The sequence below is a fragment of the Hemicordylus capensis genome, chromosome 4, assembly GCF_027244095.1.
Source record: "Hemicordylus capensis ecotype Gifberg chromosome 4, rHemCap1.1.pri, whole genome shotgun sequence".
In the NCBI taxonomy this organism is placed as follows: Eukaryota; Metazoa; Chordata; class Lepidosauria; order Squamata; family Cordylidae; genus Hemicordylus; species Hemicordylus capensis.
The window spans coordinates 173,988,302-174,015,507 of NC_069660.1; the positions used below are offsets into that span (position 1 = coordinate 173,988,302).

General features: G+C 45.4%; 1 protein-coding gene across 3 annotated transcripts in view; it reads right to left on the reverse strand.

Moving 5' to 3' along the window:
• The window catches only part of FAM193A (family with sequence similarity 193 member A), a 112,688-nt gene that overhangs the window by 73,161 nt on the left and 12,321 nt on the right, over positions 1-27,206 (reverse strand). The gene's annotated exons all lie outside the window — the stretch shown is intronic.

The following is a 27,206-nucleotide window of genomic DNA, read 5'->3' on the forward strand; positions in this document are numbered from 1 at the left end:
GGGCCTTCTCTGTAGCCGCTCCTGGACTGTGGAATGCGCTCCCTGTAGACACCTGGAATTTGAATTCTTTATTGGAATTTAGGAGAGCCCTAAAGACCTACCTGTTCGGCCTGGCCTTCCAGTGCTCTTAAATTGTTTTAAAGGGTCTCTGATGTTTGTGAACCGCCCTGAGCTATTTTGTAAGGGTGGTCTAAAAATTGAACAAACAAACAAACAAACAAACAAACGGAGAGCAGCCAAAAGGATCTTTAAAAAGACAGCAAGAGAGCAGGTCCATACCTATCCTCTGCGGCTGCACACAGTTCCCCCAAGAGCCCACACGTGGCACCAGCATGCACATAGTGTCTGCACATGCGCAGGCACCATTTGAGTGGTCAGCATGGTGCTGCTGACCACGCAGAAGGCACATGCACTGACACGATGTGCATGCTGGCACCGTGCGTGGGTTCTTGGGGGTAGCACCACCACAGCAGGAAGCTGCATGCAGCAGTGGAGAACAGGTAAGGACCTGCTCTACACTTTAATGATCCCGTTCACTGCTCCCCTTGGCACCAAACCGGTTTGGACCTCATCTGAACCAGTGCACGAACCTCAGTGTATACATCCCTACTGCAGACTTCCACTTCAGTGTATTATTCGGTATCATAAATTTCATTAATCTCACTTATTCCAATGTTTAGAAAAATTGTATACGTATCATTTGCAACTGGAGGACTGCATCTTTCTTTTTCAGCATCAGACTTACTGTGGAGCATGTTTGGGAAAGGGCCGCAGTAGAAAGCATTTTGCTCCAATAGAGCAGAAAAGTCAAACACATGGCTTGCAAATCCTATTCTAGTGCAGCTCTTTCAATAAGAATTTCCAGTTATCTTGCTTGTGCAACCAAATATAATGTATGGGAAAGTGTGCTCCATCCATTTGTCATCTGCCAAAAGACACTTGTTCATGTTTTCAGCTGGAAGCTTCTAAAACCACTGAGCAACACAAACACATTTAGTTGACTTTAGGTCCCAGACAATTTCAAGATCAGTTGCTCTATGAAGACATGCATGGTTTAGTTAAACCTGTTTATTGTGCAATATCAAAGAGAGAATTGAAGATTTTTTTTTTGCTCTAAACTGAGCATCTAAAACCTTTTCAGTCTCACTGAGGACACTAGACAGAGATCAAAGTCACAACCAAAACTTTCAGCATCATAGACCATTCTCCTAGCAACCGAAGATTCCATTCTAGATATAGTCACTCTTCGTATTAGAGTTCAAGAAGTCTTTGGATGGCTTGCTGACAGATGCTTTTCTAGCTTCCAGATAAATACTATCTCCCAAAGTCAAAGTCTTCATCTGCTCACTCCAAGATTACCCGTTCTTCTAAGTCAGGCCTGCATAACATAAGGCCTGGAGGCCAGACCTGGCCCACAGGGACATTCCTCCCCCACCCCCGCCGCATCCCTGCAGCAACAGGAGCCCAGAAAGAGGATCACTCTTTGGGCAAGTTCCCTCTTCTCCAAGGGGGTCATCTTCTCTGAAACTGTCTTGGAGCACCATCCTGTGCATTTTTACTTGGAAATATGTCCACAGTACTTCTATTGAGGCTTACTCTTAAGCAAATATGTCTAGGATTGTAACCTGAAATCAACAGCGATTTACAAAGAGATGACCTGACATTTGTTTGGGGCTGGCACGAATTCCAGTGGCCCCCACTGACTGAACAGGGCCTATTTTCTAGCCCTTGATGGAGGAAGAAAGATCCACAAGGAACTAATAACTGCTTTAAATATATTTTAAAGATTTTAAATGTTATAATGCACTAAAAATTAATCTTGACTCCTGAACACCATGTTGTTGCTGGTTCCGGGCCACCAGGGCAATTGAGTTGTGCAACCATGTTCTACAAGGCATTTCTGACTTTCTGTCTTTACTCTCACCATGCTTCTTCAGCTCTCCAATCAACAAGCAGCAGCACAATTATCTCTCAAACATTTCTTTTATGCTTGGTACCCAAATTACTCTTCAGTTTGGAACCCAACTTTTAAGACTTGGTTTGTTGCCACAGACTGCAGAGATAGATATTTGCCCACACCATCATCATGAATACCTCTATTCTGCCATAGATTCCAAATGTTATAGCATACAGAGTACTTACTTCCAATCTTTCAAAAACCCAAAGAATTTTCATAGAATGTATAGCTATAACCATCACTTTTCTTTAAATATAATGGTGTTTCCTTATTTAAGACAGTTGACTATTAGTAGCAGACATGAACATATAGCTTTCTTGGGACCTACGAAACATTCTTGCCCTGTTGTCAAACCTCAGACTATACATCAATGAGATCAAGTCACATATCGAACCAGTTTATCAAGGCTGTGTTATACAGTCAAACGTTATCTTTCTGATTTCAGGAGACAAGCCATCATTTCTCTTATCAAGATTTTCTGTCATATTCCTGCCCATCAAATCCAGTATCTATTTGGTTTCATGGCAACCACTGGCACATGTCTCCATATGCACATGTGACTTTCACATGACTCCACATGCACCCAATTCAGCTGTAATTCCTGTCTGCATTCAAACCAGAGACAACCAATCCAATTTTTTTTGGGGGGGGGGGCTAAAAGGCAAAATTCTGTTCTAAGATTCTATTCTACTTTGTTGAACACAAGTGAACAATCTGCTCAGGGTTGTGATGTTCAAGACTTATACTTGGAATACCATTTACTTACATAAAACTGATTGAGTGTTCTGTGCAGACAAGCAACCCACTCTTCTTCCCCACTGCAGGCTTTATACAATTCTTAACTGGTTCACTCACAACTTGGGTTCTGTGTCTGCACAGTAGCCCGCTATGGTCCAAACTCTTTGAGGCGCTCTTCGGTTCTGACGAACTGCATGTGTGAGCAACAGTTAATTTCAGTGGGAAAGCACTATTCTCCTCAGTTCTTGATCAGCCGCTGCAATGAGCAAAGAGGAATGTCCACAGACAGAGGCAGGTAAGAAAACTTACCTGTTAAGTCAGTACAACTATGCAGGAATACAAGCAGCGGGTTAGACCAGGAAGGTGTTGTGAGTGATTATGGATTACAGCGAGATCACCTGCTACAGGTAAACAACTTGTTTATTTCTGAGATGATCCACGTTCCCTCACAACCTGGGCAATTAGCTAGCTCATCAAGATGGAGGTGGGAGCCAAGATTCCATTCAAATTACTTTGAGGACCGCCTGATCAAAGTTGTCCACCCCTGCTGAGCAGATGTCCATAGCTTAGTGCTTAACAAAACGTCCGAGGACCACATGGTTGCCTTGCAGATGTCCTTCATACTGATGCTGGACATGTGAACTGCTGATGTGGCTGTGTCTAGAGTGAGCCCTGATCTCTTAAAGGGGCTGTATCCCTTGTTGGCAGTAACACATAAAAATGAGTTCAACAAGCCAATGGGAAACCTTTTGGAGAGAGATAGTTTTCATCTTTGTTTGAGATCAAGAGTCTCTTGGATCTACAGAAGGGTTTGATATGGCTAAGGTAATAAAGTAGGGCTTGCTGAACATTGAGGGAATGCATTAACTTTTCCAGTAAAGTGGTGGTGGGGGGGTTCTGGAAGAAGGCAGGCAATATGGTATCTTGATTGAGATGGAAATCAGAGACAACTTTGGTAGTGAAAGAGGGATCCCTGTGAAGAATGACTTTGTCTGTGAAGAACTTTGTCTACAGATAGACAACGCAAAGAGCCATCAACTCACTGACACAGTGTCCTGAAGCTATGGTGACCAGAAAGGTGACCTTTAGAGGCAAGGACTTGAAGCTGATGGAGAGAAGTGGTTCAAAGGGAGGCTCAGTGAGAGAGGAGAGGACCAAGGAGAAGCTCCAGGGTTCAACAGGGTCCCAGACTGGAGCAAAGAGGTTGTTCACATCCTTGAAGAACTGTCTGGAATATGCATGTGGGGTGGGTGGGGGTGGCTGTCTATCCCAGCCAGCTTGTCTTGCAGAAAGAGCTACCAGATGTACCTTGAGAGAGGTGCTAGACAGCGACCGGAACACTTGAGTCTTGTAAGGTAGAGAAGAATTTGCCTCATGGTAGCAGTGAAAGGGTCAGAGCCCTTAGCATGGGCAGTGAAACGCTTCCACTTACACCTGTTTCTATGTGTGGATTCTTTCCACTCATTCAGTAGGATGGAATCTAATCATTGAGCCACTAGGTGGTCAGATTCAATAGAAGAAAGTTGGAATGGAGGACATGACACCTGTGCTGGGACAGGAGATCCTGACAAAGAGGGAAGCACTGGTAGATAGCTCGTGACAGTCTGGAGAGGAGCAGGAACTATGGTTACTGTGGCCATCACGGGGTGAGGAGGTGGCAGCAGGTGCAAGCCTGAAGGATCTTCGCCAGACTCTTGACAGGAGGAAAAATGGAGGAAACAAATACTAGAGATGCTCTGTCCACAACATGAAAGGCATCCCCCAACTGAGTTTAGGCCCACTCCTGCCCTGGAGCAGAACATCCTGCATGTCTTGTTGGATCCCGTGGTGAAGAGATCTACTCAAGGGGTGTTCTATTGGCAAAAGTCATTGCCTAGCAGGGCTGGACTGACCTCCCACTTGTGCTGACTGGTCAAGTCAAAGTCCCTGACATGAAACTCCATTAGCTGTTGTGGCAGCTAACAAACTGCTGCCAGTCGATTTCTCCAACCAGCAACATTAGCAGCATCCAAGAGCAAAGAGATAACATGCTTAGATACAAAACAGCTACTTTCTCTGACAAAGTGTCATGGTAGCTCAGGTGTCAGTCTGGCTACCAGGTGGAAATACCCAATGAAGAACCCCAGTCCCCACTTGTGGGGTCTGGCTGGCCCAAGTCAACATTACTGGGCAACATGCAGACTAGTTATTCATGACTAAGCACACAATCAATTAGACTAATTTGTCATGACAAAGTCAAGTCCCATTAATTTCATAGGGCTTAGTTATGGCCAGTGATCCCTCTAATTGTTTTTCATCCACATGTGGAATGAGTTTTGTTCTGGGCAGCCATACCAAGACAATGTGTGCCACTATAGATACAAGCATGCGTACACACACACACACACACACACACACACACACACACACACACACACACACACACACACCAAATATGAAAGAAATTAAAATTATATTTTACAGGGGTGGTTTCCCTCCACTTCACATTTGCAAGTATATCTTAACCAACTAACCTATGGGGAACAGATTCAATCCTGAACACAAAATTTCTTGAGTTCATCCCATTGGATATAGGCATACTATATATAGAGTAAGTGTATGTAAGATTCCATTGGTGCCCCTATGAAGAACCACTATTGTATGATATGTTTGTTTAGCTACTCTACCAGTGTTCCCTCTCTTTTTCTCTTTCTCCTAATATCCTTCAACACCTTTGTGGGTTTCCCCCGCTTCTCATTTGCCATGCCAGTAGTCCCTTCCACATTCCTCATGAAGCACTTCAGTGGAGTGCAACACACAAAAAAGATGAAAACTCTTACACTTTACCTTTGCATGCAAACTTTAAAAAAAAGTAAGTTTCTGGGATTTCTAAGAGCCTGGAATTGTTCAAGAAGTGTTGTTCACAGCGCAACATCAAAGGGAGCCAGCACATCCTGTGATCCCTTTTACCATTGCCTGGAATGTGTGGGATGAGGCCAATATCGATCTGCCCCACCCCCATTCTCCCCCTCCTTTATCTGCTCTTGAGAAGTGGAGGAACAAAAAGACTACATTAAGTGATGCTATTTGCACAGGTTAGAGTGGGATGGAAAATACTGTCCAGGATAAGTTATGGGGAGGATATGTGAGAAAGGTGCGTATTGGGGATGGGGAGAGTGAGTGAGTGCGTGCAATACAATTACACCACCCTCAGACAATGCGAAGCGAAGTGAGGAAACTGAGGAGGGAGGGGAGGGGACGGGAGTCAGGACTTTGAAAACACGCCATAAGAAGCCTTAAAAGGAGAATCGGAACAGAAGCTGGAGAAAGAATGTGAAGCAAAGGACCTAACCCTAACCCTTCCATATAAATCTAATAAATAAATAAATAAATAAATAAGCAAGCAAGCAAGAACTGATGCTTTCCTGCTCCTTCCTTTTTCTTCCCCACCTCCCTTTGCACTGATTTTTTTTTTTAAATAGATCCACCTCTTTTTAATGAGCATGTGAGAGCCCAGTGGCCAACAGTGGCCCCAGTTCAGCCCACTGCCAGCAGCCCCCTAGCCATGCCCCCTGTGTCTGTCATCAGACACAGGGGTGGTGGTTTCGCTTGCAAACAGGGCTGTGTGCCCCATTTGCGTGCAAATTCCAATCAGCGCCATATTTGTGGCATGGCCAGGAGCTGCTCTACCTGCTTTAAAAGGCTAGGAGATGCGTTCCTGGCCAGGCTGGGAAGCTGGCGCTAGCTAAGCTTCTGAAAAACAGCCACACAGAGGGACCATCAGATGCAGAGGGCGTGGCTGGGGCGCAAGGCATAGCCCCCAAGAGCGGTGGCGTGAGTTCTTTGAACCCCTTTCCCCAATGGTGGCTCTGCCCCTGTGATAGCCAGAGTCTTGCCCATGAACCCTTGAAGTAAGAACAGGGGTTATCTTTACCCCGCTTCTCCTTCCTTCCTCTTCTTCCTATTCTGATTGTCCATGGGAGTAACAGCAGGAGAGAAGGCATGCCCTCAACTCCTGCCTGTGGCTTCCATCGGCATCTGGTGGGCCACTGTGCGAAACAGGATGCTGGACTAGATGGGCCTTGGGCCTGATCCAGCAGGGCTGTTCTTATGTTCTAAGGCTTTTGTAGGCTTGTTTTTAAAGCCCTATCTCTCCACCTCTCTAACCAGTCCCCTCCTATTGCCTGCTCCTAGCCCAACGGTGGAAGAAAAAAAGTGCCAGCTCATCCCTACAGCTGGATGGCTGAGAAGATTAAGTGAGAAGTGAACTAGGAGTGTGTGTGCATACGCTCAGCCACAGAACTTAGAGGAAAGAGTGGTTATGGCCAAGTTAATTTGGATGCTGCCCATTGTACCTCATTAATCAGGCACATATTTATGAGGCTCCAATTCCCATAACTATTTCAGAAGGTCACAGCCTACGTAATTCAGTAAGGTCCAGGACATCCCACACTATGGACTCTTTCTACAGTTTGACACCCCCCTCCCCACCCCAAACAGTACTCATATATTCTCATTCATACATTCTCTCCTAGTATTTTCTTAAGTTAGTGACTAAGTTATACAGAGGACTTCAAAGACACATGAATCATACGGTGGATTCAAAGAACAAAATGAAACTATAAAACTCCATTACCCACAACAAATTTGTATAGCCCACCCAGGACGTTTTTCACACCTGGCTTGTAGTTCACATCTCCTCCAGAATGGAGGTTTGTGTTCACATATTGGCCAAGTTTACTCTGACGTCCCTGTGAGCTACTGGGGAGCACTTCACACACAATTCAGGTTTTTCATGACACGTGCAGCCCAATTTTTATCCAGAGGAAAAATACCACCACTTTTTGCATCATTTTGGGTGGACAACTTAGAACTCACAGTAAAGCCTTGCAGAAAACCCACAGTAAAGCCTGCTGTCTGGGAATGCTCCAGGGTAAACTATCACAATTGTGAATTTTATATAATGTAACCAAACTTAATAAAAATACAATACTATCATTATTCATATTTTAATACACAGCAAATTCTCATAAAAGCACCAAATATATTTCAGCTAAGAAGTCTTCATCAGCAGTTGCCTTAAAACTTGTAATGTGGCCACTAACACCAAAACATGAACTTCAAAAGGCAGTAAGAGTGGAATGGTGCTACCACAAACTTATGTATGTATGTATGTGATTTCTATACTGCCCTTCCAAAAATGGCTCAGGGCGCTTTACACAGAAAAATAATAAATAAATAAGATGGATCCCTGTCGCCAAAGGGCTCACAAACTAAAAAGAAACATAAGATAGACACCAGCAACAGTCACTGGAAGACTGATGGATACACCCGCCATTTAAGAACTATTTTTCTCAAATATTGGCATTTGCTGGAGGAGATTTCTAGATGCAAAGAGAAATCAGTATTTGCATATATGGGCACATCTAGTTTTAAAAAAGACATGTTGGTGCATAGTAAATGTAAATACCATAACAAGAAGGATGTTCTGTTATTAGTGGCTCAAGAGTGGTAGGGCCAACTGTTACGTTAAAGTTAAAAATTAAAATATTTATAAGCCTACTGTTATTAGAAATTACCATAGGAAGATTTTTTCCCCAGTGGTAACACTAAAGGTTTAGTTTATGATGTTCAATGCCTTTGTGATCTGTGCAATGTTGGTATGACTGTGAGAATTTGTGAACATAACAGTAGTATTAGAATTCGGAACATGCAAGCAGAAATTTTATGGGTCATAATTAAAAGGATTTTCAAGTTACAAATCCTGGAAAATTGCTTCAGAAATTCAAAACAGATATTTTGGATGTACGTGTTGGGCTTGGGAATAATGCAACATATGGGACTTAAAGACTTAGATTGGATACCTGCATTGTGAGCTTCTGCCTTAAAACAGGATTATTATTATTATTATTATTATTATTAATAATAATCTTCATAAGATGTACAGTTTCTTGGGGGCACTATGGTATGAATGGATCTATTTTGTGCTGGTTATTGCTTGACTGGATGAATGCTGACTTTTCTTTTCTTTTTAGAGTATATAGGGTTTTTTTAATCAGCAGAATCGAGGCAATGTTTTAGTGAAAGATATTACCAAATTATAGAATGCAATGGCCTCTTTAAGAAGTTGTGGTAGAAATGGTAATCAATGCATCCACCTAAGTTTTAAGGGTATTTAAACAATGCTACTAATCCCTTAGCTAAGAATGCAGATGATATGCAAGCTCTAGTAATGAAAGTCAAGGAGCATAGTGAAAAAATGGGACTGCAACTAAATGTAAAGAAGACTAAACTAATGACAATGGGTGCAGCCTCAGAATTGATAATGAAGACATTGACCAGCACAGCTCTGCTGCCTTGACTGGGGGCCTTCCCTTCCTTAGTGCCTTACCTTTATCACCTGCAGGCACTGATTACACCAGCTCAGCCCAGTCTTTCGTGAGAGGGATTCTGGCGGTTTTTAAAGAAAGGAACTGAGGTAGGCCGCACAGCTGGTGTGCAGGCGGCCGCCAAAGGGGGCCAGGCTTTGGTGTGGGACTAAAGGCTAGGGCACAAAACCCCTGCTAATTTGGCAAAGAGGCACCTTTTAACGTGGTGATTCACTTTGTTTAGCAGGGGGAGAGTAACTGGCCCTATCCACTCCCAGCATAGTACCCTCAGTGACTGTTGCTGGTATCTATCTTATGTTTTTTTTTAAGATTGTGAGCCCTTTGGGGACAGGGATCCATCTTATTTATTTATTATTTCTCTGTGTAAAGCGCCCTGAGCCATTTTTGGAAGGGCAGTATAGAAATCAAATTAATAATAATAATATCACTAAGAGCTGGCAATGGATCAAGACAGGCAACTTGAAGAAAGAAACAGAGGGTTTAATACTGGCTGCACAAGAACATTCATTCAATTTCTATACCACCCTTCCAAAAATGGCTCAGGGTGGTTTACACAGAGAAATAACAAATAAATAAGATGGCTTCCTGTCCCCAAAGGGCTCACAATCTAAAAAGAAACACAAGATAGACATCAGCAACAGTCACTAGAAGTACTGTGCTGGGGTGGATAGGGTCAGTTACTCTCCCCCTGCCAAATAAAGAAAATCACCACGTTAAAAGCTGCCTTATAAGGTTTATTCTGGCCCGAGCAGGCACTAGGAACAAATGCAAGAAGAGCAAAAGTAGCGGGGGGAAACAAGCAAGTGCTGCCTTTGTAAGGAAGCATATGAAACAGTGGACCATCTAACCAGCTGTTGTAAAAAGATCCCACAGACTGACTACAAACAAAGGCATGAAAAGTTAGCAGGGATACACTGGAACATCTGGGACTTTCACAAGAGAAAAACAACAAAATACAAAGATCTACAAATTGAAACTGAAAGGCTGTGGCAGAAGAAGACCAAAATGATCTCAGTAGTAACTGGTGCCCTGGGTGCAGTTCCAAAAGACCTTGAAGAGCACTTCAACACCATAGGGGCCACAGAAATCACCATCAGCCAATTACAAAAAGCAGCTTTACTGGGAACAGCCTATATTCTGCGACGATATCTATAACAACTGACAATAAAATTCAGCCATCCCAGGTCCTTGGGAAGGACTCGATGTCTGGATAAAACAAACCAGTCAATAACACCTGTCTGACTGTGTAAACAAGAAATAATAACAATAATAATAACAATAACAATAACAATAATAATAATAATAATATTTTTGTGGCTATTTTGAGAGCTGTAACAGCTGTCTAGTCAGTTTTTGTTATTGAGTCTTGGGTGAAGTAGCCTGCAATGTGTCTGGGTCTGTCTGGAGATGCAGAGACAGGGGGCGTGTCCATTGACTTTGGGACAGCTATTTCCGTGGTGGTGGGGAATAAAAGAAATAATATTGGCAGGTCAGCAGGCTGTTGCAGGGCAAGTGAAATCAGAAACTTAATTGCTGTTACCCCTTCTGGCTGCATTACCAGCTCTTTGACTTCGGAAAGCAGTGCCAGCCTCCCACGGAGCCTCACTTTGCTCCTTTGTAATGCCAGGTTGGTCCAGAATAAACCTGAAATCCTCCATGATTTGATTCTGGATGAAGGGACTGACCTGGTATGCATCACAGAGACTTGGTTGGGGGAGGCTGGTGGCCCAGTCTGGTCCCAGCTTCTCTCTCCAGGGACTCTGTTGAGGAGCAGGTGAGGGGACCTGGGCAGGGAGGTGGAGTGTGTGTTCTATAAGGACAATATCTCCATTGCCAGGATCCCTGTCGAAGTGTCTGACCGTACTGAATGTGTGTACTTAAGTTAGGGGACCTGGGATAGAATTGGAATTCTGTTGGTGTACTTATCGCCCTGCTGCCCAACAGAGTCCTTAACTACGCTGATGGACTTGGTCTTGCTATTGGCATTGGAGTCTCCCAAGCTTGCGTGGGGGGGGCACCTTCAACGTCCACTTTGGGACCAATTTGTCTGGGGTAGCTCAGGAGTTCATAGTAGCCATGACAATTATGGGCCTATCCCAAGTGGTTTCAAGACTGACGCATATTGCTGGTCACACACTTGATCTGGTCTTTCACTCTGAATAGGGTGGTGTTCCAGGGTGGGGACTCCTATGATTTTCCCATGATCATAAACAGACCACCATCTGGTTAAGGTTGGATTTATGACCATGTCCCACCTCTGCAGGGACGAGGGGCCCATTAGGATGGTTTGCCCAAGGAGGTTATTGAATCCAATAGGATTTTAAGGAGCCTTGGAGAAATTTAGTGTTGGCTCTGCTGGTGACCCTGTCGACACTCTGGTGGAGAACAGGAACAATCAACTCACCAGGGCAGTGGACACGATTGCTCCTAAGTGTCCTCTCCAAGCCGCTTCAAAATTGGCTCCTTGCTATACAGAGGAACTACGGAGGCTGAAGCAGCAAGGTAGACAACTAGAGCGCAAGTGGAGAAAAATTCGACTTGAATCCAACTGATTATTACATAGAGCACATCTGAAGGCCTATGCTCAGGCTACACGTGCAGCCAAGAAGTTATTCTTTCCACCCATATCATGTCCGCAAGTTCACATCCAGCGGAGTTGTTCAGGGTTGTCAAGGGGGTAGTGTGTGCCCCTTCCCCCTTGAACCAGTACTTGGAATTACTCGCTGTGACGTTTTTAATTAGTTTTATGGGGACAAAATCTCTCGTATTCGAGCCCAACTTGGATTCTAACTCCACAATTGTGCAGTGTCCGATGCCAAGGTGTCCAGCAGCTCCTCTCATGTGATGACTCTGGATCAGTTTCAGTTTGTGACTCCTGAGGATGAAGACAAGTTGCTTGGAATGGTCTACCACCTACCCTCTTGATCCTTGTCCAACATGACTTATACTATATGGCAGGGAGGCTGTCGTAGAAGGCTTGATGGCTATTATAAATGCATCTCGGGGGTGGGGGGAGGATGCCTCCTCGTCTTAAGGAGGCAATCATGAGACCGCTTCTGAAGAAGCCTGCCTTGGATCCCTCAGAGTTAAGCAACTACAGGCCTGTCTCCAACCTCCCATGGCTGGGCAAGGTGACTGAGAAAGTGGTGCCCCCCAACTTCAGGTGGTCTTGGAGAAAACTGATTATCTAGACCCATTTCAAACTGGCTTTTGGGTGGGCTATGGGGTGGAGACTTCCTTGGTCGGCCTGATGGATGATCTCCAATTGGGAATTGACAGAGGGAGTGTGACTCTGTTGGTCCTCTTGGATTTCTCGGATCTCTTCGATACTATTGACCATAGTATCCTTCTGGAACATCTGAGGAGATTGGGCGTGGGAGGCACTGCTTTGCAGTGTTTCTGCTCCTACCTTGTCGGCAGATTCCAGATGGTGTCTCTTGGAGGCTATTGTTCCTCCAACTCTGAACTTTTGTATGGTGTCCATCATCAGGAGATTTGATGCGGGATGTTATCAAAATGCTGATGACACCCAAATCTATTTCTCCATGTCAACATCATCAGGAGAAGGCATAACCTCCCTAAATGCCTGCCTGGAGTAATGGGCTGGATGAGGGTTAACTAACTGAGACTGAATCCAGTTAAGTCAGAGGTAGGAACTCGGGAGACAGTTTTGATCTGCCGGTTATGAATGGGGTCATGCTCCTACAAAAGGAACAGGTATGCAGTCTCGGGGTGCTTCTGGATCCGAACCTCTCCCTCGTGTCACAGGTTGAAGTGGTGGCCAGAGAATCTTTTTATCAACTTTGGCTGATACGCCAGCTGCGTCTGTTTCTTAAGATGAACGACCTCAAAACGGTGATACATATACTGGTAACCTCCAGACTTGACTTCTGCAATGTGCTCTATGTGGGGCTGCCTTTGGACATAGTCTAGAAACTGCAGTTGGTCCAGAATGTGGCAGCCAGGTTGGTCTCTGCATCATCTAGGAGAGGCCATATTACTCCTGTGTTGAAAGAACTACACTGGCTGCTGATATGTTTCTGGACAAAATACAAGGTGCTGGTTATTACCTATAAAGGCCTAAACAGCATAGGCCCTGGGTATTCAAGGCAACATCTTCTTCACCATGAGCTCCATTGCCTGTTAACATCATCTGGAGAGGTTCATCTACAGTTGCCGCCAAATCATTTGGCGGCTACTCGGGAGCGGGCTTTCTCTGTTGCTACCCCTGGACTTTGGAATACGCTCCATATTGAAATAAGAGCCTCCCCATCTTTGGCAACTTTTTAAAAGGCACACAAGACATATTTATTCACCAAGGCTTTTAATTAGATTTATAGTTTTAATGTTGGGTTTTTTAATGCTTTCAATGTTAATGATTTTAATTGTTTAATTGGTTTAATGTTTAAACGGTTTTAACTGTAAACCATCCGGAGACCACACAGTAGGACTATGTAGGGTTGCAATGAAGGCCTTGGAAAAGAGATTTATTTGTTTGATTTTTAGACCGCCCTTACAAAATAGCTCAGGGCAATTCACAAACATCAAAGACCCTTTAAAACAATTTAAGAGCACTAGAAATGCCCATTTTAACTCCATCAGGCAGTCTGCTCAATTGGTTGTAAATAAGATCAAATCTTATCATTTTACACATGGTGCTGCTTTTATACCTGTGAAAGTGAGATTTTATATGGCCAAAGTACTGCCTTTGCTCTTATATGGAGCCCAACTGAGACCTGCAAGTAATTTTGCCCTACTGGAGGCTATCCAGACAAAGTTTATTAGATGCATTTTGCAGGTACTGTGTTGTCCTCCGAATGCTGTCATCAGAAGAGAAGTTGGGCTTATTAGGCTAGAATCCTTATACTGGTGCTGTATTTTTTGGTTTTAGTTAAAACGGAAGTTGGGACAGGCGGGTTTAGCCTCTTTGGCTATGAATAATGGTTTTAATTTGAGCTGGAAATGAGCTGTGTTGAGTAAATTTTCTTTTTTTTTTTTTTTTTTTGGCCTCTCCATAGAGGATTTGCATACTGTAGGAATTGAGCAAACCAGGAAGTTAGTTAAGCAACATGTTCTGGATATAGAAGTTCAACAAGAAGGTGCATGGATCAAGCAAGGTTTATACTTAGGGAGTCAAGCTATTTATCTTAAACCAGCTAAGTACTTTGATGTGGTGCTTGTCCTAAATTTAGATGAGCCCTCACTTTAGCTCATTTAAATGTTCTTCCTAAAGCAGTACTGGATGGCAGGTTTAAGGGAGTTCCACTATTTTTACCACTTTGCCCATGTGGCAAAGGGGTTATAGAATCCACCTCGCATGTTGTTCTTTATTGTGATTTTTATAGTGAACCCCGTTTAAGACTTATATCTCCTATGTTAGATAATTTGCCTGGCCGGTCTGATGAATTTTATTTAAGTTATCTTTTAACTAATGTGGACACTGATATTATCTTTGTTATGGCCAGGTTTTGTTACATTATTTGTAAAATACGTACTGGTTTATTGTAAATGTTTGCTGGTCAATGACCAAATAAACTTATCTATCTATCTGTGGTCGTTAAGAGTAGACACTGACTTGATGGCACTTAATAAAATCAATCAATCAATCAATCAATCAATCACCACTAAAGAGTTAAATCATGATTTAGTTTGATGAAACAAAAATTAAAAGGATTTGAAGTAAACAGATATAAAGATTGTAAAGTGTGATTTTATTTTACTTTGTTCCAGTGCTCAAAAGCAAAAAGGTTGAGCATCTATTAATTTAAAAACCTCTGATATGTTTATTAGAATTGGATGGGACATTTATAAGAGTGTGACCCACACTAGAAATAAATCAACAGAAATACACCAGTTGGATGATTCAAGTACTCGGGACCGGAGATGGATGGTCAGGAACAGGGCAGGGCATTTTGCTGGTTTGTTGGCAAATCTTTGGAAGTCTTTTAGGAAAGCCCAAAAGGGGTATATTAATGTAAAGTATGGCTGCCAATTTTTTAGATTTTTGAAGGTAATGTTTCTACAAGTTATCATGGCATTACTTCCTAATTATGCATAGAAATGGCTACCAGAGTAACATAATGTTTGGTGGGTGGGTAGGTGTGTGTAATTTATGTGTGAGTTGCTGCTATATTTGCTCTTCTTTCAAGATTGTTAGTGCATTGCTGGGTGAACCCAAGATATCATCTACTCTTGCACTTGTTGCAAACCTAAGTGCAATACTGGCCATCTTGATAGACCACAGGCTCAAGTTGTAAGTGTGTTTCAAGACAGAAGAATTGTGAGTAAAACAAGTTGTGTCTAAGTTTTTTGGGGTTGGGGGAGGGCACAGTTTAGTTGACTGGACTAAACTTAGTAAAGCAGTTCAGAGGTAACTAGATAGGACACCTGAATGCAGAGATGCCTATGCAAGACTATCCAACCACAGCCTAAGCAAAAGAACCTGAAAAGAGAAGATTGTGGTGAAAATAGAAATAAATAGTAATGTGAGAGGATGGTTACAGAGAGCTACAATTGCAGAGGAAGGAACTTAGAGACCAATGACTCCATGAGAGAGAGAGAATGCATTTTTCCTGCTGGTTGTTTTGTTGAAAGTTATACTTACAAATACATTGCTTTAAAGTAACTGACATTATATCCAATATTAAAATCCAACTTGGAGACGATAGCTTTATTTTCAGAGGTAACAGGAGAACTACTCATCTGAAAACCCAGAAGTATTGTCTATTGCAAAGAACAAGTCAGGTGATTATTTTAAAGTTTGCAGAGGGTAACACTCATTTAAAAATGAGTTCTTTGAACTGGAAATTAAGAATCTTAAGGAAAACAAGCTTTTAGGCCTTAATGATTTGCCTGCTTAATGTTGTGCAGATATGTGAGTAGAAAAACAGGTTGCTCACCTGTAACTGATGATCTGGTAGTGATCCGTTGACATCCATTAGAATGGGTTCTGCGCGTGCGCGGAAGCCTCTCTGTGTCGAGTTCCACAGCTCCTGTAAGGCGCATGCATCCCGCCCCACGTGACCACATGGCTATTTAAGGCGGGAGGAAGGGCAGGCACCTCGGTTCCTTGGAGACCGCTGAGGCAGTCGTAACATCTGGTGTGGCAGGTAAGTTCTACTGTAGAAATAGTACTACTGTGGAGGAGAGGTTTGGGAGGGTCTAATGGATGTCAATGGATCACTACCAGATCATCAGTTACAGGTGAGCAACCTGTTTATCTGGGGCGTGATAAGCTGAATCCATTAGAATGGGTGTTTAGTTAGCTCCATAAGGAGAAGGGAGCAGTAGAATCATTGCAACACCCTTTTGAGAACACCTCTCCCAAAATTTGCCTCTGCTGCAGAATGTAAGTCAATAGCATAATGCCTCACAAAATGCTGTTCGGAAGACCAAGTAGCGGCCTTACAAATATCATGGAAAGATATGCCAGATAGATGTGCTGCCGAGGACCCATAGGCCCTAGTTGGATGTACTTTAATGGACCTAGGGGGATCAACTTTTTGCAGCGTGTAGGCCATTAAGATGGTTTCCACCAGCCAATGAGAGAGCCTTTGACAGGACAAGGCCCGTCCCATTGACTTTCCCTTGTAAGAAATAAAGAGATTCTTTGTTTTCCTCATCGGTTTGGTTTTTGAGAGGTAATATAACAGAGTCCTGCGGACATCCAAAGAGTGTAAGGCCTTTTCTAAAGCAGAAGTAGGGGACTTAAAGAAAGTTGGCAGTACAATGTCCTGGTTGATATGGAAATCTGACACTATTTTTGGTAAGAAGGAGATGTCAGGGCATAAGAGCACTTTGTCTTGGTAAAAACGGGCATATGGCACATCCATGCATAGAGCTGTAAGTTCGCTCACTCTACGGGCCGTAGTAATAGCTACCAAGAACACAGTCTTTAGGGACGTTAACTTTAGACTAGCCGTCCTAAGTGGTTCGAAAGGAGGCTCTGTTAGGACTAATGATATGCTCCATGGTTCTATCGGTTGCCAAACAGGAGGATATAGGTTAGAGACCCCCTTCAGGAAGCTTTTGCAGGAAGGGTGAGGAAAAACCATCTTGCCATCCCATCCTGGATGTTTAGCGGACAGTGCAGCTAGGTGTACCTTTATAGAGACATTAGAAAGGTTTGTGGTTTTAAGTGTGGTAAGGTAGAGAAGGATCTGATGGACTGATACTCTTAATGGACGGAAGCCATGTTTCACAGCATAGGTGGTGAATCGCTTCCACTTGCCTGCATAATTCTTCCTAGTGGAGGGTTTCCGTTCATTTAGCAGTATCTTTCTCAAAAGCCGATCCTCCACGCTATGAGTTGTAGGGTCAGGACCCCTGGGTGAAGCACCAGGCCGTCTTCCTGTAGTAACAGGTCCGGATAGGCAGGAAGTCTCTTGTAAGTGTGAGAAGAGAGTTTGAGTAGATATGGAAACTACGCTTGGCGGGGCCACCACGGTGTAATCAGAATGCATTTTAGAGGTCCTTCTAGAATCTTTGCCACTACCCTGCTCACCAAGGGCAACTGCAGGAACATGTAACTCAGGTACAGTGACCAGTCTATCTGGAACACATCCCCCATGGAGAAGGGGTCGTAGCCCGCTCTCGAGCAGTAGCATCTGCACTTTGCATTTTGTGCTGTAGCAAATAAGTCTATCTCCGGGGACCCACAGAGGTCAAATATCGGCCACAAGTAGCGGTTGTTCAGTTCCCACTCGTGACGGGTGTCTGTGCAGAAGGTCCGGCTCAGGTCGTCCACCAGAACGTTGTCCAATCCCTTGATGTGTAGGGCTATAGGGGTGATGCTGTTCCTGATGCACCAATGCCAAATCTGAATGCTGAGCCCGCAAAGAGATCTGGACACTGTCCCCCCTTGACAGCTGATGTAGGCAATTGCAGTGGTGTTGTCCAAGTGCAATTGTACTACCCGACCTCTGAGCATCGGGAGGAAAGCCTTCATGGCTTGGAAGACTGCAAGAAGTTCCAAGAAATTTATGTGAAGTAGCCGCTGGGTCCTGGTCCACAAACCTTGTGCCACTCTTGAATTGCAATGACCTCTCCAACCTCTGAGCGAAGCATCAGTCGTTAACCACACCGACGGGGGCTGTAATCGAAATGGGATCCCCCTTAGAACATTGATACTCCGAGTCCACCAAGAGAGGGACCTTAGAATTGACAGAGGTATCAACAAGTTGTTCGTGGGATCGTCTCTGTGCGAATGGAAAGAAGACAGGAACCAAAGTTGAAGCTTCCTCATCTTCAGCCGTGTGTAACAAACTGTCGAATTGCATGAGGCCATCAGACCCAGTAAGCGTTGGATTTGTCGTGCTGGCTGTACTGGGGAGGTTTGGAATTGATGAACCAGACTTGTAATCGTCGGATAGCGGTCCTCCGGCAAGAAGGCCCGTCCCGCAACGGTGTCCAACACTGTCCCTATGTAAGATATGGTGGACATTGGAGTCAGATGAGATTTTTTCCAGTTTATCTGGATCTCCAAGTCCTTGAGGAGATATAACATATACTTTATCTGTGAAAGTAACTCTTCTTTGTCTTGCGATGTCAGGAGCCAGTCGTCGAGATACGGGTATATCTTCAGGTCTTTCGTTCTGAGATGGGCCACTATCACCACCATGCATTTGGTGACTACACGAGGGGCCGTGCAGAGTCCGAAGGGCAGGACTTGGTATTGGTAGACTGTGGTGCCTACGGTGAATCTTAGGTACTTCTGGTAGGAAGGGCGGATTCCTATATGAAAATAAGCATCTTTTAGATCTAACATCACAAGCTTGCGCTCCTGAAACAGAAGTGGTAGAATGTCTTGTAACGTTGTCATCCGATACTTTTTTACTTGTACGAATTTGAGACGTCTCAGGTCCATTATCGGCCGGAGTCCACCATCCTTCTTCGGAACTTGGAAGTAGCAGGAGTAGAAGCCCTCCCGCCGGTGGGCCCATTGCACCCGGGTGATTGCTTTCTTTTGTAGGAGTTCTTGTGCTTCTTGCAGCAAGGCAGGAGTCGCCTTCGTGAAACGTAGGCCCCGAAATTGTGGACGAGTCTTGAACTCTATCGTATAGCTTGACATGACAATTTTCAAGACCCAGCAATCTGATGTTATGTGGCGCCATGCTTGCGCATGACTTGCCAATCTGGTGGTGGTGTTGGCTATTGGAGTCAGCACATGGATGTTGTAGGCCCACAATGTCTCCTCCCATTTGATGTGAGGCGTCAGAAGAAGCAGTTGAGCAGATGTTTGGGTGTGCGATGGGCTGTCCTGAATCTCAAAGACGCTGTTTGTTGCTCTCTCCCTGTTTGTTGCGTTGGACAGAGGAGTATTGGTTCTTTTGTTGTGTGGTCCGCTTTGAAAAGGGTTGAAAGGTTTTACGATAGTCCCTTCTTTCCTGTGGTCTATAGCTCGTACGGGGACGATAGAAATTTATCTGTTTCATCGTATATGATGTGGAGGCAGAGGAAGTTGAGATGAAAGTTTTCGTGGTGAACTTGGATTTTTTCATCTTTTCCATAGTTGCATCGGTCTCTTCGGAGAATAAGCCTTTGCCATCAAAAGGCAGACCTTCAATCTTATCCTTCATATCTTGTTGTAAAGAGGCCAAGTGTAGCCAAGCGTGACGTCTTAAAGTGATTGCTGCTGTAATTGATCTAGATTCTGGCTCAGCCAAGTGTTTAGCTGTGCTTAGCTGTTGACAGGTCAGATCCCCTGCCCTTTGCAGAGTCTTCCTGAACTGGGCTTTCAGTTGGTCTAGTGAGAGCGTGTCCAGGTCCTTTTCTAGGTTTTCCCAAAGGCAGTAACTATATTTTGCCATATAGGTCGAATAATTAGCCACCTTAACCGTGAGGCAAGAAGTTGAATACAATTTTCTGCCTAATACATCCAGTTTTCTGCCTTCTTTGTCAGCGGGTGTAGTATGCCGTTTTCCAGAACGTGAAGTGGTAGCACAGTCAATAAGGGCATTGGGTGCTTAAAAAGATATGTGTTGTCCTGCTCTTGTACTCGGTATAGACCTTCTAGTCTTTTAGATGTTTGAGTGGAAGTGTGAGGAACTGCCCATGCGCATTGAGCAGCATTTGAAATAACTGGCAGGAGAGGCAGGGCGACTGGTTGGGCCCACTGGGACCAGGCCATGAAATTCTATACTGGGTCATCAATTGTTTTAACTTGAGAGGCCAAGTCCAGGCCTAGGGCTGCAGCCATGTTCTTGACATGGAGATGATAAGCTTTCAGCTCTTCTGTTGGGGAGACATCTGAAGGTGTAGCCACATCAGGCGAGGGATACGCCTCCACGGTTTCGACGCCAGATTCAAAATCTGAGGACCCATGGTGGCTGTCCTCTGTCTCATGTAGCGAAGGAGAGTGTGGCTCTGGTGGTATGGGTGTTACTGGCGGACGCAATGGGCTAGATGGGGTGTATTCCTCTGTTTGTACGGCTTTGGAAGACTGCTGTAGCACGGAGGTTTCTGTATGTGTCATAGACAATGGCACCCGAGTCTGTGTTGCGATGGAAGAATGCTGTAATGGCATTCCAGTCTGTGTAGCAATGGAGGAATGTTGTTTCAGGTTCGGGGCAGAAGGTGCATCACCTGCTGAGAGACTACGAATTGGTAGTGCATTTACGCGCCAAACTCTGCTTTCCCCCAAAATCATAGTCCAAGCCGGGAGATGATGTGCTAGGTAAAGCCCTTTCATTTGATGGAGAAACCGCATGGCTAAATCCACAGGTGTGCCATGGTGTAGGAGTAGTAAGCTGAGTTGCAGTTAGTATGTGTGATGCGGAAAAAACAGGTTGCTCACCTGTAACTGATGATCTGGTAGAGATCCGTGGATATCCATTAGAATGGGTTCTGCACCTGCGCGGAAGCCTCTCGGTGTCGAGTTTTCACAGCTCCTTTCTGGCGCCTGCGCCCCGCCCCACATGACCATGTGGCTATTTAAGGCGGGAGGAAGTGCAGGCATCTCAGTTCCTTGGAGACCACTGAAGCAGTCGAATAGATGGTAAGTTATACTGGATAGACCTATGGTCCACTGCAGAGGGGAGGTAGGGAGGGTCTAATGGATATCAACGGATCTCTAACAGATCATCAGTTACAGGTGAGCAACTTGTTTATCTGGTACGGGATCCGTTCAATCCATTAGAATGGGTGTTTAGTAAGCTCCAACAGGAGGAGGGAGCAGTGGATCATTGTAACACCCTTTTAAGAACACCTCTCCCATAGTTCGCCTCTGCTGCAGAGCGCAGGTCTATAGCATAGTGCTTCACAAACAGTTCTTCTGAAGACCAGGTAGCAGCCTTACAAATATCAGGGAAAGAGACGCCCGACAGGAAGGCTGCAGAAGCGCCAAATGCCCTCGTTGAATGTGCTTTGATGGATTTCGGGGCTGGTATCTTCTGTATTGAGTAGGCCAGGCGAATAATCTCTACTAGCCAATGAGATAGGCGCTGTCTGGATAGTGCTTGACCCATAGTAGAGCCTTTATGACACCAGGAGTTTCTTTGTCTTTCTAAATGCTTTAGTCCTCGAGAGATAATATAGCAATGCCCTGCGAACATCCAATGAATGGAGAGCCTTCTCCAAAGGTGTGGAGAGGGATTTGAAGAAAGTAGGTAGAACTATGTCTTGGTTGACGTGGAAATCTGAAACTATTTTAGGTACAAAGGTGATGTCCAGATGCAGGAGGACCTTGTCTGGGTAGAACCGTGCATATGGCACGTCCATACGGAGTGCAGTCAGTTCACTCACCCTGCGAGCCGTGGCGATAGCCACCAAAAAGGCTGTTTTCAAGGACACATGTTTAAGTGTTGTTGAATTCATTGGCTCAAATGATAGTTCTGTTAGAGCGGAGAGGACCAGAGAGATGCTCAAAGGCTCTATAGGTTTGCGTATAGGAGGATAGAGGTTTGTAAGACCTCTCAAGAAGCTTTTACAGGAGGAGTGGGAGAACAGTGTTTTGCCATCCCAGCCCGGATGTCGTGAAGAGAGAGTCGCTAGGTGTACCCGTATGGATATGTTAGATAATTGGGATGTTTTAAGGCTTGTCAGGTAAAGCAAAACCTCCCATAAGGAGGCCTGCCTGGGACGGAACCCGTGAGTCTCTGCGTAAACAGCAAACCGTTTCCACTTGCTGGCATAGTTTCGTCTCGTAGACCACTTATGTTTGTTCAGTAGGATCTTTTTTAGCAGTCGATCCACCACACTGTCAGTTGCAGAGTGAGAACCTCGGGACGTAATACTCTGCCTCCCTCCTGAATTAATAGATCTGGGCAGTTTGGAAGTCTCTGGTACGTGTGTGAAGTCAGTTTGAGTAGATGTGGAAACCACGCTTGGCATGGCCACCACGGTGTGATCAAGCTGCATTTTGCTGGAACACTCCAGAGTCGAGCAATTACTCTGCTCACCAGTGGCCGGGGGGGGGGGGGACATGTACGCACGGTGGCGTGACCAGTCTAGTTGGAACGCATCCCCCAGTGAATGTGGATCATGCCCCGCCCTAGAGCAGAACAGTTTGCACTTCGTATTCTGAGCCATAGCAAACAAGTCTATCTGAGGATGACCCCAGAGGTCGAATATTCTCTGGAGATAAAGGTCGTTCAGTTCCCATTCGTGGCGGTCCATAGAGAACAAGCGGCTGAGATCGCCTGCTAGGACATTGTCTGATCCCTTGATGTGCATTGCAACCGGCGTTATACTGTTCTTGATGCACCAATGCCAGATCTGAATGCTCAGTGCACAGAGTGATCTGGAGACAGTGCCCCCTTGGCTGTTCAGGTAAGCAATGGCAGTGGTGTTGTCCAACTGCAACTGAACCACTCTGCCTCGTAGCATTGGGAGGAAGGCCTTCATGGCTTGAAAGACTGCTAACAACTCCAGAAAGTTTGTGTGCAGTAGACGTTGATTGCGGGTCCAGAGACCCTGAGTCGTGGCAGCATTGCAATGTCCTCCCCACCCTAGGAGGGAGGCATCCGTTGTCACCCAAACCGATGGGGGTTGAGGTTGAAACAGCACTCCTCTGAGCAGGTTGGAGGTCTGCGTCCACCAAGAAAGTGATCGAAGGATTGTTGTCGGCACCAGTAGGAGTTTCGTGGGGTTGTCCCGTTGTAGATTGAAGGCAGACAGGAACCACAACTGTAGTTTTCTCATTTTCAAACATGTGTACCGCACAGTTGACCTGCAAGAGGCCATCAGGCCTAATAGCCGCTGTATGTGCCATGCTGTTTGAGAAGGCGCGGTTTGAAATTCTCGAACCAGCGACGTGATGGTCAGGTATCGGTCTTCTGGGAGAAAAGCCCTCCCCTTCGAGGCCCCTATGAACGATATGGTCGGTACCGGAGTCAGGTTGGACTTTTTCCACCTGTATTTCTAGGTCTTGGAGAAGGCGTAACATGTACCGTATTTGCGAAAGTAACTCCTCTTTGTCTGTTGAGTACAGCAGCCAGTCGTCCAGGTACGGGTACAGTTTTAAACCCTTTGTTCTCAGATGGGCGACTACAACCGCCATGCATTTGGTGAACACACGGGGTGCCGTGCACAGTCCAAACGGCAGGACTTGGTACTGGTAAAGTGAATTCCCCACAGTAAACCGCAAATACTTCTGACAAGATGGCCGGATTCCAATGTGAAAGTAGGCATCCTTTAAATCTAACGTCACAAGCCACCTCTCGAGATGTAGAAGAGGTAGGATGTCCTGTAACGTCGTCATTCGATACTTTTTCACATGGATGAACTTGTTCAGATGTCTCAAGTCCATAATTGGTTGAATCCCACCGTCCCTCTTTGGTATCTGGAAGTAACGGGAGTAGAATCCTTCCCGTCAATTTGCCCATCGCACTGGTACTACTGCCTTTTTTTGAAGGAGTTCCTGAACTTCCTGGAGTAAGGCCGGTGTCGCTGTCGTGAAGCGAATGCCCCTGAACAATGGCCTGGACTTGAACTCTATCGCGTAACCGGAGGACACAATCTTCAAGACCCATCGATCTGATGTTATGTTGTGCCATGCTTTCGCATGACTTGCCAGCCTGATGGAGTTGGTGGCTAGTGTGGACGGCTGTAAGATGTTGTAGGCTGGAACTAAATCCTCCCCGGTGTTCTGGGGGGGAGGCAATATCCAGGTAGTTGCAATGGGCTGTTCCACACTTCAAAGGAGATTGAACATCTGTCTGTGAACCTGTTGACTTGGAAATTGTTGAAGAGGTCTGAGTAGCCACTGAGGCAGTACGAGTAGTTGTTTGAGTGCCCATAGTTGAAAAGAATCTTTTAGGAGGAGCTGCAGCAGAAGACAGCTCTGGTGTTGGAGGCTGTCTCATGCGCCACGCTCGGTCCTCTTGGAAGTCGTATGTAGCACCGGGCAACACTGCACCTGGCAATGCTGTTTCCCGTGACGGAGACACCTGATGACTAAAGCCGCATGTGTGCCAAGGGGTTGACATCGTGAGTTGCGTGGCTGTGAGTATATGTGAAGCAGTTCCAGTAGCATCCACTTCCTGATGCTGAAAACCCTGGAATGCAGAAGATGTAGTGGTGGTCGAGTCCAACATCCTCAGGAGGGGGTCTATAGGTGGAGCTTCAATGTCCTGTGCATCAGCATCCTCTAGTGCAAAGGTCATAGGCACATGGAACTTAGGGGTTACCATGGTGATGTTCGTTGGGGTTTTAAGAGCAGCTGCTTGGACCTCTTCCTTCGATATCGATGGTGAGCGGATAGGCATCGGTGCAGGTACTAAGTCTTTTGTCCTCGGTATCAAGAACGTTCATGGCCTCGGAGTCGACATGGAAGCCGTAGGTGGCTCTATTAAAATAGCAGTTGTCGGTTTCAATGTGGACATCGATGTCGAAATTTCCAAATCCCTCGATGTCGAGTGTACTGAAACTGTCGATATCGACATTGTCGGCATGAGGCAAGGTTCCGTTCTTGGTTTCGATGCAGTCGGTATTGGCTTGGTCGATGTCGTAGCATCCGTCGGTATCAAGAGAATTGGCGGCTCAGGCATCGAAGGACCCGACTCCATTCTGATTGAGCTTGTCTTCAATGCTGATGGAATCTCGACGTCCTGAGCCGATCTCGGCGACGGGGTCAATTCCAATATGGCCTACTTTTTCTTTTTGGCGGGATGAGTCGGACCGCCATTTTGTCGCCCGGCCTCTTCGAGGACTTAGGGGCTTTAGTGTCGGGCATCGAAGTTTTAGACTGGGCCAAGCCCAGGTCCTTTGAGCCATGTGGCTGAGGTGATTTCGCCGCTGAGGAGGGCGCAGATAACACATCATCGTAAAGAGAAGCACAGAGACGGAGTTCCCTATTCCTCCTTGTTTGCTTTGAAAAAGACTTGCAAATAGTGCAGGCTGAACTTATGTGAGCCTCCCCTAGGCACAGCAAACAAAGGCTGTGGCGGTCTTGAGAGGGCAATTTAGCGTTGCACTTAGTGCAGTGTTTAAGTTTTTCTTTCCTTTAGGGGCGTCCATTTTATTCCAAATCCGATGTCTGTAGCCAATAAATCCGTCCAATCTTTCGTCACGTTGGAAGGTTTGAGAAAAGCGAAATCGTCACAGTCCGGGTCAGCAGGTGATAATCAGTTTGATAGTAGGCAAAGAATAGTCCCAAGTCAGTCTGTTAGTCAAAGCCAGTAGAAATGTTGTAGAAAAGCCAAGGAAACACAAAGGAGCCGCAGAAACTGAGTGATCTCTACGGCGGTCGCAAAGGAACTGAGATGCCTGCACTTCCTCCTGCCTTAAATAGCCACGTGGTCACGTGGGGCGGGGCGCAGGCACCGGAAAGGATCTGTGAAAACTCGACACCGAGAGGCTTCCGCGCAGGCGCAGAACCCATTCTAATGGATTCAACGGATCCCGTACCAGATCCACGGGTTCAGGAGGAGCTTCCTCTTCCGAGCGTGGAAAACCTTTAAAGGTAGATGGTGTGGTAGTATTGGATTCCAGCATATTCAGAAGAGACTGAGCTGTGCCTGGATCCAATGATGCTCCCTCATTATCGGATAGATCCTCATGCTCAAGGGCGAATGTGATAGGAGCCCTAAAGTGAGGGATGATGGTAGATATCAGGGCCGGTGTGTTCAGGGCCAATGCCTGCTGGATATCTCTGGATGTCGAAGGGGACTTGATCGGTGTCGGTGCTGGCATCAAATCCCTTCCTGTCAGTATCAAGAATGTCGACATTGACGGTAGCGCGTCGGGTATCACTGGTTCAGCCGACCGCATTGTATTGGAAAGTTCTCTCGATGCCGTCTCGCTCGATAACAAAGTCTTCAGTCTCGATTCCGTGTCAGTCGGTGTTGAAGGCTTCGACATGGAAGGTGATTGTATCGATGCCGACTGTGTCAGTGTAGAAGGTTTCAATACAGAAGACCTCTTCTTTTTCTATGTCAGGCGCGTCGGTGTTGACGGCTTCGATCCAGAGGATTGCTTGGACGCCGGATGTGTCGGCGTCAATGGCTTCGAATCAGAGACGAACAGTACATCCTGGGCCAAGCTGGGTGATGGTGTAGAGCTCGGTGTCAACAGCTTTTTGGCACTTTTGGCGGGATCAGTCGCGGCTGCCATTTTATCCCCCTGCCTTTTCAAGGCATGTGGGGGTCTTTCGGTGGGCTTCGAGGTTTTAGACTGGGTAGCTACCAGGTCCCTCAAGCCAAAACATCATGGTACAGTGAAGCCCTCAAGTGTAGTTCCCGATTTCTCTGTGTTTGCTTGGAGAAAGACTGGCAAATTTTACACAACATAGTGTTGTGAGCCTCGCTCAAACAGAACAAACAGAGATTATGGGCATCTTGAGAGGGCAATTTCGCTTTACATTTTTCAGAGCGTCTTTTAAGAAGGTCTTTTAAGACTTTGGGGTATCTTTTTTTCCCTTTTTTTTTTTAAAGGTCACGAAAACAAGCAGTCCGGTACTCACAAATGTGGTCAGTGAAACAGTCCAATGTCGAAAAGCCGAATATCAGTCAAATCCGTCGTCAGTTAAAAGGCAAGTCCAAAAGCGTAGTCAAAGGGCAGTCCGTAGTCAGAAATCCGTAGTAAGACAGTAGAATCTGAATAGAATAGCTAAGGAACCAGTACGAGGAGCCATAGAAATCGGTGTACCGATCTCCACGGCGGTCACAAAGGAACTGAGGTGCCTGCACTTCCTCCCGTCTTAAATA